This window comes from Phyllostomus hastatus, unplaced genomic scaffold, assembly GCF_019186645.2.
Source record: "Phyllostomus hastatus isolate PE091 unplaced genomic scaffold, TTU_PhHast_1.1 phas_contig_30, whole genome shotgun sequence".
NCBI classification, from domain to species: domain Eukaryota; kingdom Metazoa; phylum Chordata; class Mammalia; order Chiroptera; family Phyllostomidae; genus Phyllostomus; species Phyllostomus hastatus.
Genome location: NW_025333841.1, coordinates 1,793,699 through 1,806,655, shown reverse-complemented (window position 1 = coordinate 1,806,655; position 12,957 = coordinate 1,793,699). Strand labels below are relative to the sequence as shown.

At 36.3% G+C, this 12,957-nt stretch overlaps 1 protein-coding gene and 1 non-coding gene across 4 annotated transcripts in view; both read left to right on the top strand.

Annotated features, from left to right (window-relative positions):
- NEXMIF (neurite extension and migration factor) overlaps positions 1-12,957 on the top strand; it is a 172,243-nt gene that overhangs the window by 59,646 nt on the left and 99,640 nt on the right. The window lies entirely within an intron of this gene.
- LOC123819154 lies at positions 8,055-8,160 on the top strand. The gene has a single exon (XR_006785792.1). It is a non-coding gene; the product is annotated as a U6 spliceosomal RNA (small nuclear RNA).

The window sequence follows — 12,957 nt, the reverse complement described above, 5'->3', positions numbered from 1 at the left end:
AAAAAATACAACTAAGCAATTGAAGACATAGCCAACCTATCAGATGCACAGTTCAAAACACTGGTGATCAGGATGCTCACAGAATTGGTTGATTTTGGTCACAAATTAGATGAAAAAATGAAGGCTACAATACGTGAAATGAAGGAAAATGCACAGGGAACCAATAGTGATGGGAAGGAAACTGGGACTCAAATCAATGGAGTGGACCAGAAGGAAGAAAGAAACAACCAAACAGAAAAGAATGGAGAAATAAGAATCCAAAAAAATGAGGAGAAGCTTAGAAACCTCCGGGACATCTTTAAACATTCCAACATCTGAATAATAGGTACCAGAGGGAGAAGAGGAAGAGCAACAAGTGGAAAAGTTATTTGAACAAATAATAATGGAGAACTTCCCCAATCTGGCCAAGGAAATAGACTTCCAGGAAGTCCAGGAAGCTCAGAGAGTCCCAGAGAAGTTGGACCCAAGGAGGAACACACCAAGGTACATCATAATTACATTAGCCAAGGGAAAAATGAAGGAGAGAATCCTAGAAGCAGCAAGAGATAAAGGGACAGTAACCTACAAAGGAGTTCCCATCAGACTGTCAGCTGATTTCTCCAAAGAGACCTTGCAGGCAAGAAGGGGCTGGAAAGAAGTATTCCAAGTCATGAAAGACAAGGACCTACGTCGCAGATTACTCTGTCCAGCAAAGCTTTCATTTAGAATGGAAGGGCAGACAAAGTGCTTCTCAGATAAGGTCAAGTTAAAGGAGTTCATCATCACCAAGCCCTTATTTTATGAAATGTTAAAGGGACTTATCTAAGGAAAAGAAGATCAAAAACGTGTATAGTAAAATGACAGCAAACTCACAATTATTAACAACCACACCTAAAGCAAAACCAAAACAAACTAAGCAAACAACTAGAACAGGAACAGAGCCACAGAAATGGAGATCACATGGAGGGTTAGCAACAGGGGAGTGGGAGGAGGAGAGAGGGGGAAAAGGTACAGAGAATAAGTAGCATAGATTGTAGGTAGAAAATAGACAGGGGGAGGGCAAGAATAGTATGGGAAATGTAGAAGGCAAAGAACTTATGACACATGGACATAAACTAAAGGGGGGGGATGTGGGTGGGAGAGGGTATGCAGGGTGGAGGGGAGTGAAGGGGGGAAATGGGACAACTGTAATAGCATAATCAATAAAATATATAAAAAATAAATATCAAATGATCTGTGAGGAGAATAACCCTGTGCAACCAATAATTCATTATTTAGTCTACAGAGATTATGACTAGTGTTCAGCAATGGGTCGGTATCTGACCACCATTCTCAATGTCAGTACATTCTTAAATTGGAGTACTCTTTACTGGGTATAGCTTTCCTACAAGTTACTTCCCAGGTGTTTCACATACTAATTGCCACAGGCCTGGTCTTTAAATGATAAATAATTGTTGAAATATATTAACTTTTTTCCTTTAATTTCTTCTCAGTAGCCTATTTTCTCCCATTTTGTAGCATCATCTAAATAAAATAATTACTGATTAATGTATAATATATGATGTGTTCTAGGTGTAGATTTCTTTCAGTCTAACTTATTTGGAATTTGTTGAGCTTTTTGGATATGTTGATTGGTTTTCATCAAAATTGGAAATATTTTGGTCATTATTTCTTCAAATATTTTCTGCTCCCTTTTCTCTCGTCTATGTTTATGGGGCTCCTATCATGTGTATGTTGTTGCAGTTGACAGGTCTGTAAGGCTCTATTTATTTTTCTTCATTGTTTTATCTTTCTTCTCTTAGACTTGTTCATTTAAATTTACCTGTCTTAAAGTTCACTAATTCTTTCTTCTGCCTGCTCAAATAAGCAGTTTTGCCCTTCTAGTGAATTTTTTTACTTCAGTTTTATATTTTTCAACTTCAGAATTTCTATTTGGTTCATTTTTATAATTTCTGTTTTTTAAATATTCTCTATTTGATTAGACATTATTCTCATACTTCCTTTTAGTTCTTTGGATATAATTCCCTTTAGTTTATGAAAATTTTTATAATTGCTGATTTAAATAGTAAGTTCAATGTTTTGGCTGCCTCGGGGACAGTTTGTATTGATTTTTTTTCTTGTGTATGGGGCATACTTTCTTTGCTTTTTGCATATATGGTAATGTTTTTTGTTGAGAACTGGATATTTTATATGATACAGTGTGGCACATCTGGAAATCAGATCCTCTCCTACATCCCCAGGGTTTGTTACTGTTGCTTATTTTCTGAACTAATTCTGTAGAGCCCATATTCTTGTTGTATATAGCCACTCAAGTCTCTGTTTGACCAGTTTAATGGGCATCTAATGATTAGACAGAGATTTTCTTAAATACCTAGAACCAATAAATCTCCCATTCTGCCAATGGGCTCTGTGTGCATTATGGAGGCCTGTCTTCAACCTTCAGGCAGGTAGTTGACAATTTAACCTTAGCTTTTACTTTCTAATTATGTAGAGAGACTCAGCAAGAGATCAGAGCTCAGCTCCTTCTCTAGTATTTCCTTAACATGCACATAACCCCAGGCATGAGCGTAGCCCTACACATGCATGTGTCCATCGAGATTCCCAGGAAAATGCCAAAGATTGTCAAATCTCCATAGGTATTTCCTCAGTTTTTTTTCATGGGTGTCCAACCTTCAGCCCATGGGCCACATGTGGCCCAGGATGGCTGTGAATGCAGTCCAACACAAAATCGCAAATGTACTTAAAACCTTTTTTTTCCTCATCAGCTTTCATTAGTGTTTGTGCGTTTAATGTGTGGCCCAAGACAGCTATTCTTCTTCCAGTGTGGCCCAGATATGCCAAAAGGTTGGACACCCCTGCAAGCGTTTTGGCTATGCTATTGTTTGCCCTATCTGTTATTCATTGCCTCTGATAGACATGATATTAAACAATTGCCACTGATTGTTTTCAACAAGTGTCCCTGAGGAAAAGGCTGTTTGCACTGACAGTGCTCACAGTCAGAAGAAATAAAGACAAGCCTGTAAGTGGTATATTATAGGAAACTACCAAGCAAGTCAAATAATGACAATTTTCTGTAAATGGGGCTTTGAAGGAGCTCCAGCCCCATTCTGTGCCCTTTTGTGGTTTCCACTGTGAGTATGGTCTGTTGGTTTTCAAGGCTACTTTAGAGTTGGAGAGGGAAGATGTAAATAAGAAAAAAATTAAAAACTAACAAAGCTCACTGTTCTTACTGAGATACAACCATTTTTCTTGAATAAATGCTCCTAGATTGCTGCAAGCCTTTGGATAATTTCCAGAATTCTAAAAAGTTTAATTCTGACAATGTTTGCCATTAGCCTTATTGTTTGGATAAAGAAGAGAATTTTCTAAGGTCTTTACTCCACCCTTCATTGACATAATGGCTTCCCCCAATATATACTAATATTTATGGCCTGAAGCCAATTACTGCCTTGGGTCTGGAGGCTCTCATCTCCTTTTCCAAATAACATAGCCTGCCCATGCCTGCCCAAATTATTGTAACCAGTAGAAATGTGGTTAAAATTGGTCCATTTCTAAATTTGTGTTAAATGCCTTTTTACTTATTTTTTTACACAAGTACCAAATTTATTTCTGGTATTTATTTCATCACATTTACTGTGATTTAAAAAAAATACAGAAAGTACATGCCATCACTTTGAAAGTGTTCAGATTTCCATGTGGGCATTCTTCTTTTCCCTCACCACTGTTTTTTAAAATTGTTGACACTATTACAGATGTCCCACTCCACCTAACTCCTCCCCACTACCTTCACCACATTGTTGTCTGTGTCCATGGGCTATGCATATATGTTCTTTGGCTAATCCCTTCCAGCCCCCGCAACCTCCTCCCCTCTGAGACTTGTCAATCTGTTCCATATATCCATGCCTCTGGTTTTACTTTGTCAGCTTATTGTATTCACTAGATTCCACATAGAAGTGAGATCATATGATAATTGTCTTTCTCTGGCTGGCTGATTTCACTTTAAATTAAATTTTAATTGATCTAAAACAAATTCCCTATCAGAATTCTGTAACTTGAATTTACTGTTTCTCAGCACTGTATCCATTGCTCTTTAGAACTCTAAGGGATTAGGTGTTTCAATTTGAAACCTATTTTTATAATACTTCTAAATGGTTAAATGTCAGCCGTCCTGCTTTTGGATGAGTTGTTCTTTATTGATCCTTTTCTTGACTTCTTTCCCCCTCTTTCACCATCATGCTATTTCATCCACCTGTGGCCTACTCATTTTTCATATCTGCTTATTGAAATCTTTATTATTCTTATCCTAGTTAACCAAATTATACACTCTGAGAAGGCAGAGACCTTCTTTTGTTCATTTTGAAACCTTATATACTACTAAGCAATAGTGTCTTGATATATTAGGTGCTAAATATTGAATGCCTAAATACTGAATAACCAAATCATATTAAAAACCAGAAAAATGCTTCCATGAAGCTTTCCTTGGTAGTGCAAATGATGTCATTCTTTTTTTAAAGATTTTATTTATTTTTAGAAAAAGGGGAAGGGAGGGAAAAAGGGAGAAAGAGAGGCAGAGAAATATCAATGTGTGGTTGCCTCTCACGTGCCCCCAACTGGGGACCTGGTCCACAACCCAGGCATATGCCCTGACTGGGAATCAAACCAATTACCTTTGATTCGCAGGCCAGTGATCAATCCACTGAGCCACATCAGCCAGGGGTGATGTGATTCTTGTTTGTCTAAACTTCTATTGCCCCTTTACCTCTCAGGGTATTGTTTCATAAGCTGTTTTGAACTCTGTGTAGTTATAAAAGTATATATGTATGTATACACACAAACACCCACACTCTCTTTAAAAGAACTTTTCTGATGCCCTAAACACTAATTGTTAAAAGTTCTTATGGATTGAATCTTCATTAAAATTATAAAATTTTTATACCAAATATATATCAATGAAATGAATAGGGCTTTTTTCAATTAGTTTGTTTATCTATGGATTAATATTAATTTTTTATTTTTAATTTAAATTATTTTATTGTTTTTCAATTACAGTTGTCCATATTTTCTCCCACACCCTCCAAACCCACCTCCCTCCCTTGCTTCCACCTTCCCCCTTGGTTTTGTCCATGTGTCCTTTATAGTAGTTCCTGAAAACCCTTCTCCCCATTGCCCCCTCCCTGCTCCCCTCTGGCTATTGTTAGATTGTTCCTAATTTCAATGGCTCTGGTTGTATTTTGTTTGCCTTTTTCTTTTGTTGATTATGTTTCAGTTAAAGATGAGATCATATGGTATTTTTCCCTCATCACCTGGCTTATTTCACTTAGCATAATGCTCTCCAGTTCCATCCATGTTGTCACAAAGGGTAGGAGCTCCTTTTTTCTCTCTGCTGTGTAGAATTCCATTGTGTAAATGCACCATAGTTTTTTGATCCACTCATTTGCTGATGGGCACTTAGGTTGCTCCCAGTACTTGCTATTGTAAATTGTGCTGCTATGAACATTGGGGTGCATAAGTTCTTTTGGATTGGTGTTTCAGGGCTCTTAGGATATAATCCCAGCAGTGGAATTGCTGGGTCAAAAGGCAGATCCATTTTTAGTTTTCTGAGGAAATTCCATACTATTTTCCACAGTGGCTGCACCAGTCTGCAATCCCACCAACAGTGCACTAGTGTTCTCTTTTCTCCACATCCTCTCCAACACTTGTTTGTTGATTTGTTTATGATGGCCATTCTGACTGAAGTGTGAGGTGGTATCTCATTGCGGTTTTAATTTGCATCTCTCTGATGGCTAGTGATGCTGAACATCTTTTCATGTGTCTCTAGGCCCTCTGTATGTCCTCCTTGGAGAAGTGTCTGTTTAGGTGTTTTGCCCATTTTATAATTGGGGTTTTTGTCTTCCTGGAGTGGAGTCATGTGAGTTCTTTATATATTTTTGAGATCAAACCCTTGTCCAAGGTGTCATTGGCAAATATGTTTTCCCATGCAGTTGGCTGTCTTTTCACTTTAATGCTATTTTCTTTAGCCATGCAGAAGCTTTTTAATTTGATGAGGTCCCATTTGTTTATTATTTCCTTTATGTCCCTTGCTTTAGGGGATATATCTGTGAAGATGTTGCTGCGTGGAATGTCTGAGATTTTCCTGCCAATGTTTTCCTCTAGGACTTTTACAGTGTTATGGCTTATATTTAAGTCTTTTATCCACCTTGAATTTATTTTGTGTGTGGTGTAAGTTGGTGATCGAGTTTCATGTTTTTGCATGTAGCTGTCCAGATCTCCCAACACCATTTGTTGATGAGGCTATTTTTACTCCATTTTATGTTGCTGTCCCCTTTGTTGAATATTAATTGACCATAAAGACTTGCATTTATTTCTGGGCTCTCTATTCTGTTCCATTGGTCTATGTTCCCATTTTCATGTCAGTGCCAGGCTGTTTTGATTACAGTGGCCTTGTAATACAGTTTGATATCAGGTATTGTGATCCCTCCTGCTTTATTCTTTTTTCTCAAAATTGCAGCAGCTATTCAGGGTCGTTTATGGTTCCATATACATTTCTGAAACGTTTGTTCTATATCTGTGAGATATGTTATGGGTACTTTAATAGGGATTGCATTGTATCTATAAGTTACTTTGGGTAGTATGGGCATTTTGATTATGTTAATTCTGCCAATCCATGAGCATGATACATGCTTCCATTTGTTTGTGTCTTCCTTAATTTCTTTCTTCAGTGTTGTGTAGTTTTCTGAGTACAGGTCTTTTACCTCCTTGGTTAGGTTTATTCCTAGGTACTTTATTTTTCTTGTTGCTATAGCAAATGGGATTTTTCCTGGATTAATATTAATTTTTTCCAGAGTATGATACATTTAGCACCAGTTTTATTTATGTTTTTTGTATTTTCGAGGTATGTGATTATATACCTACTTATGTAAATGGAATGGGAATGGAAGTTTTGCACATCAATGTTACCCAGTTCTTTGAACTTCTTTCAAGTTATTTACTATAAGTTACCATGCCCTAATATCAAAAACTATTTTAATTATTTATAAAGTGAACATCAGCCTTTGATTTTTTTCAAAGCAAAGAATCTGATGCTGTCTACCTTGCAAAACTATATATTAGCCAGTTAATAGAATATTTGACTTCCTCAACACCTACACCAGTATTTGGAATTCTTCTTTTATTTAGTGCCTGGGAGATTTTTATATCCTGTGACTTTGCACACATTAAGAATCAAAATAGGTGAAAAGTATACATCTCTTTAGGGAAGACAGGCAAAGGCCATAGTGAAAGGGAATTAACTACAGATTTTTTTCTCAGACAATTCAGATTTAGGCAAGAATACATATGGAAGTTGAGGATTGTCATATGGATTCCCTTGAAACTATCACTGCTTTTCATCCACTGAAAAATCATCCTTTTATAAGTCTCTAGTTATAAGACCACTGCTTTATAGCATTAGCACATTTCTGTGTTTGCTGAGTACTCCAAAAGGAGTAAACTAATGCCTATGTTTATTATAACTGAGGAATGGAAATGTTACTACTAAAGTCTTTGGGTTGGTGAGTCATCAGCATTAAAGTGGGTTGAAGACACCCTACCTTTACCCCAAACTGATGAAAATATCATTGTTTTTAAATATATCTTTAAAGCAAAGATGTCCTGGCTTCTTCCTGTTTTCCAAACTTATACATAGCATCTTTCACTCTCATTGAAAGTTTGTAGTTCATAAGTTTATGTTTATTGTTTTAAACTTAGTGCCACTGTAGGTTGTACTATCTTTACAGGCAGATGTGACTAAAAATAGGAAAATTGTGCTCATTTGTATATTTAACTAATTTCTCTATTGTCTTTTTAAGTATATTAACAATTACTATCTTTTAAATGTTCAGGGGTTTTTTTGTTTTGTTTTTTTTTACCAAGACTTCCTTATTAGTTGTTCAGCTATTCTGAACTTTTCAGGAGATGTCTTTATGTTGTATACTTTGATTGTTGTAGTGGGCTGAATGGTAGCCCTCAAAAAGATCTATCAATGCCCTAATTCTCAGAACTTGAGAATGTTACCTTATTTGAAAAAACAATCTTTGGTGCTCACTTTGGCAGCACATATACTAAAATTGAAATGATACAGAGAATATTAGCATGCCCCCATGCAAGGATGACATGTAAATTTGTGAAAATAGAATCTTTGTAGTTATAATTAAGTTAAGGACCTCAAAATAAGATCACCCTGGATTATCTGGGAGGGCCCTAAATGCCATTACATGTGTCCATATAAGAAAGAATAAAATGAACACAGGTACACAGAAGAAAAGAGACATATGGAGAAGAACACAATGTGAATATGGAGCACAGAAAGATGTGGCCACAAGCTAAGGAATGGAAGCAGCCACAGAAGTTGCAAAGAATGGACTTCTCCCTGGATTATTCAGAGGAGAGTATGCCCTGTTGACAATTTGATTTTAGACTTCTGACTTTTTGAACTGTGAGAGAATAAATTGCTATTATTTTTTGCTACCATCTTTGTGGTAATTTGTTATAGAAGCTACAGGGAACTGATACAATTATTTTTTTAAGTTAATTGCATTTTTTAAAATTTTCTTGTTGTTCAATTACAGTTGTCTCCACTTTCCTCCCATTACTCTCCCCATTTCCCCCTGCCTCCACCCAGCCTCCATCCCTTGCTTCCCTCAGGTTTATGCATATATGTTCTTTGGCCAATCCTTTCACCTTTTTTTATTCAGTCTTCCCTCCCCACTCTCCTCTGATAGCTGTCAGTCTGTTCCTTGTATCCGTGCCCCTGGTTCTATTTTGTTCTCTAGTTTATTGTCCACAGTGTTTTGAGGACATGAGCTTTTTTTGTCTAGTGTCTTGAACTTGGTTTGTTTATCATGGAGGAGTAGGTCATTTGTGTTACTTACCCAGCCAGTAGTTTTTCTAAAGATAATTATAACTTTCTTAAATAAATAAGGAAACATTTTTAACACAGGAGAAAAATGAAGGAAAGAGAATAATCATAACCTTTAAATCTTACTTAACAGGAATAGCTTGTGTCTATGGAAATATAGAATGAAATTGGTAAATACCAGTCCAGACCAGGCATGAGCTATATTGATGATCATAAAGTAAATAAATAATTCAGCCTTAGAATGGAGCAAAATTCAGTCAGAGGAATAGGGAGGAGTCAGTTAAGCCTCTATTTTGGTTGCCTGACCATTTAGTTCACTAAAACACCATTTAATGTGTGAGATAAATATATATTCTCAACAAGTGTCTTATACATAGTAGGTACTAAAAATTTAATTTTATATTATTATTATTACTATTGTTAATTCACTTATAACCTTGAGTGAAAAATGCCTTTGCCAACAGTCACTTGTAATTGAGATGGAGAGACAAAGTATATGGGCTGTGATTATAAAGTAATAAATATTTGCTTTTAAAAACCAACAGTTACTTTTTGAGGTATCTTCATACTGTTTTCCACAGCGGCTGCACCAGTATGCATTCCCACCAACAGTGCAAAAGGGTTCCCCTTTCTCCACATCCTCTCCAGAACTTGTTGTTTTTTGATTTATTAATGATGGCCATTCTGACAGATGTGAGATGATGAAATGTCATCATGGTTTTAGTTTGCCTCTCTTTGGTGATTAATGACATTGAGCATTTTTTCATGTCTAATGGCCATCTCTATGTCCTCTTTGGAGAAATGTCTATTCAGGTCCTTTGTCCACTATTTAATTGGTCTGTTTGGGGCTTTTTGGTGTTGAGTTTTATAAGTTCTTTATGAACTTTGGATATTAAGCCCTTATCAAATACATCAGTGAATATGTTCTCCCATCATGTGACTTGTCTTTTTATTTGTTGATGATTTCTTTTGCGGTGTAAAACTTTTTAGTTTGATGTAGTCCAATTTGTTTATTTTTTTCTTTTGTTTCCCTTGACTGGGGAGGTATATCTGATAAAATATTGCTATGAGCAATGTCCAAGATTTTTCTGTCTATATTTTCTTCTATGATTTGTATGGTTTGGGGTTTAACATTTAAGTCTTTAATCCATTTTCAATTTATTTTTGTGTGTTGTGTAAGAAGGTGGTCTATTTTCATTTTTTCTGCACATAATGTCCAACTTTCCTAAGACCATTTAAAGAATAAACTATTTTTAGCCTATTGTATGTGCTTGCTTCCTCTGTCAAATATTAACTGACTATAAAGGTGTGGGTTTATTTCTGGGTTCTGTATTCTGTTTCATTGATCTATGTGTCTGTTTTTATGCCTGTACCATGCTGTTTTGACTACTATGGCCTTGCAGTATAGTATAGTTATTAGGTAGTGTGATTCCTCTTTGTTCTTCTTTCTCAGGATCAGTGTTGCTAGGCAGGGTCTTCTGTGTTCCATATAAATTTTATTCATTCTACTTCTGTGAAATATGTCATTGGAGTCTTGAAAGAAATTGCATTCAATCTATAGATTGCTTTGGGTAGCATAGACATTTTAATGATGTTAATTCTTTCTATCCATGAACATGGTATGTGCTTCCACTTATTTATATCTTCAATTTCTTTCTTTGATGCCTTATAATTTTCTGAGAACAGGTCTTTTATCTCTTTGTTTATTCTTTGGAATTTTATTCTTTTTGAAGCAATTGTGAATGGGATTGTTTTCTTAATTTCCCTTTCTGTTAGTTCATTATTGGCATATAAAGATGCAACTGATTTCTGAATATTAATTTTGTATCCTGTTGCTTTACTGAATTCATTTATTAGTTCTAGTAGTTTTTTGGTGGAATCTTTGGGGTTCTGTAACTATAGTATCATGTCATCTGCAAATAAAAATGAATCTGGCTTTTGACCCAGCAATCTCACTTCTGGGAATATATCTGTAGGGACCCAAAACACTAATTCAAAAGAACATAAGCATCCCTATGTTCATTGCAGCATTATTTACAATCAGCAAGATATGGAAGCAGCCCAAATGTCCATCCATAGATGAGTGGATAAAATAACTATGAGACATCTACACAATGGAATACTACTCAGCCATAAAAAAGATGTAAGTTTTACCTTTTGTGACAACATGGATGGACCTGGAGAATGTTTTGCTAAGTGACATAAGCCAGTTAGAGAAAGGCAAATACCATATGATTTCACTCACATGTGGAATCTAATGAACAAACTGAACTAACCAGCAAAATAGAGACAGACTCATAGATAGAGAACAGGATAACAGCTAAGGTTGTGGGGGGAATGGTAGAGGGTGGAAGGACTGAGCAAAAAGGAAAAAGGACTCATGGACATATATAACAGTGTGGTGATTGTGGTGGAGGAGGGGAGCATAAGGGGCCACATTCAAAATGATTAAGTGAGTAAAGCAACAAATCTGAATCAAATTTTGCATTAAGCATGAACATTCCTCTGTGGAAACTACTCAAATGATTCAGAAGGCCACAGCTATGGGCAACTGGTGAGTGGCAGCTTCATCACAACAATGTACCCGCTCATGCATCCTGTCTCATGCAGAGTTTTTGGTGAAACATCAAATTACCCAGGTGACTCAGGCTCCTACAGCCCATATTTGGCACCCTGAGACTTCTGGCTTTTCCCCAAACTAAAATCACCTTTGAAAGGGAAGGGATTTGAGACCATTGATGAGATTCAGGAAAATACAATGGGCAGCTGATGGCAATTGGGAGAACTGTGTGAGGTCCCAAAGTGCCTGCTTTGAAGGGGACTGAGATGTCATCATCCTGTGTACAATGTTTCTTGTATCTTCTTCAACAAGTGTCTCTGTTCTCCATGTTACATGGCTGGATGCCTTCTGGACAGACTTCATATATATGCATGTACTTGGATTAGTTTCTAAAGACAAATTCATTTCATCATGGACACACCTCACATAACATCAGCATTAAAATGGGACATTTTGAATTGTCTTGTTCCATCCCACTCAATGGATACTTACCTCCAACAGTTCAGATTAAAAGAGCTGATTATTTTTTAAAGCATACTATTTCATTGTTACTCAGTTATCTCATTACAAAATCATTCTACAGTTAAATAGGACCAGATGTGGGCAAGTACCCAGTTTAGTACATGGAACATAGTAAGTACATGATAAACTGTTTAAGTTGCTTGTGTAACCCTAAAATGTCCTTCCTTCAAATTCTACCTTCAAACTGTTCCCAAACTCAAACTTTGGGAACAACAAAGGTTAATTATTATTTCTCCTTCTATATGACAAATCTTCAATTACTCAAAAAATATACTTACATAATATTCCCCTGAAATGTCTCTCCTCCAGGCTAAGCACCCTCAGGTCCTTCTCCTACGTTCACAGTGTTATAATTTTTAAACAGGATACATTCAAAACAGTCAAGTAATAGTACTAGATGGCATATAAAAGGGAGAGGTGAGTAGTACAGAGAGCTAATAAAAGAGTGCATAAGTGCGGTATCTTTAGGACAGAATGGTCTTGAGAAGGTATTATGCTGAAGATGTAACTTATACGGGGCCCTAAAATTCAAGTAGAATTTGAGTGAACTGAAAACAGAATGTAGTATATCCCTTAAGTCCTGTACAGTGGTAGATATGCTTATTATTTGTTCTATCTGCCTAGAGAAGAGGTTTGGTGTATAGATGTTTATTTCTGTTTTAAATTTTTATTGTTTATTTTTAAGGCAATTGTGACTCAATCTCAGGAGGACTCAGTTTTTGTCAGTAGTCAAATACATTTGCACTTCAATTGTTTACTTACATCACACATGAGATTGTACAATGTTGTAGGAGTATGTATACTTCAAGCAATAGAGATTGATTTACTTGTTACTTGGCTGGCCATATAGACCCATTTACTTAGCATCTTCACTTTCTCTTCCTGTCTTATGCACTGTGTTCTTCATTCCCCACCCCTCAATGTATCTTAAGCTCTTGATCTAATATCTGTTTGATACCAGTATGGTTGAATCTCTTAATTGGGGTTCCTAGCCCTCACC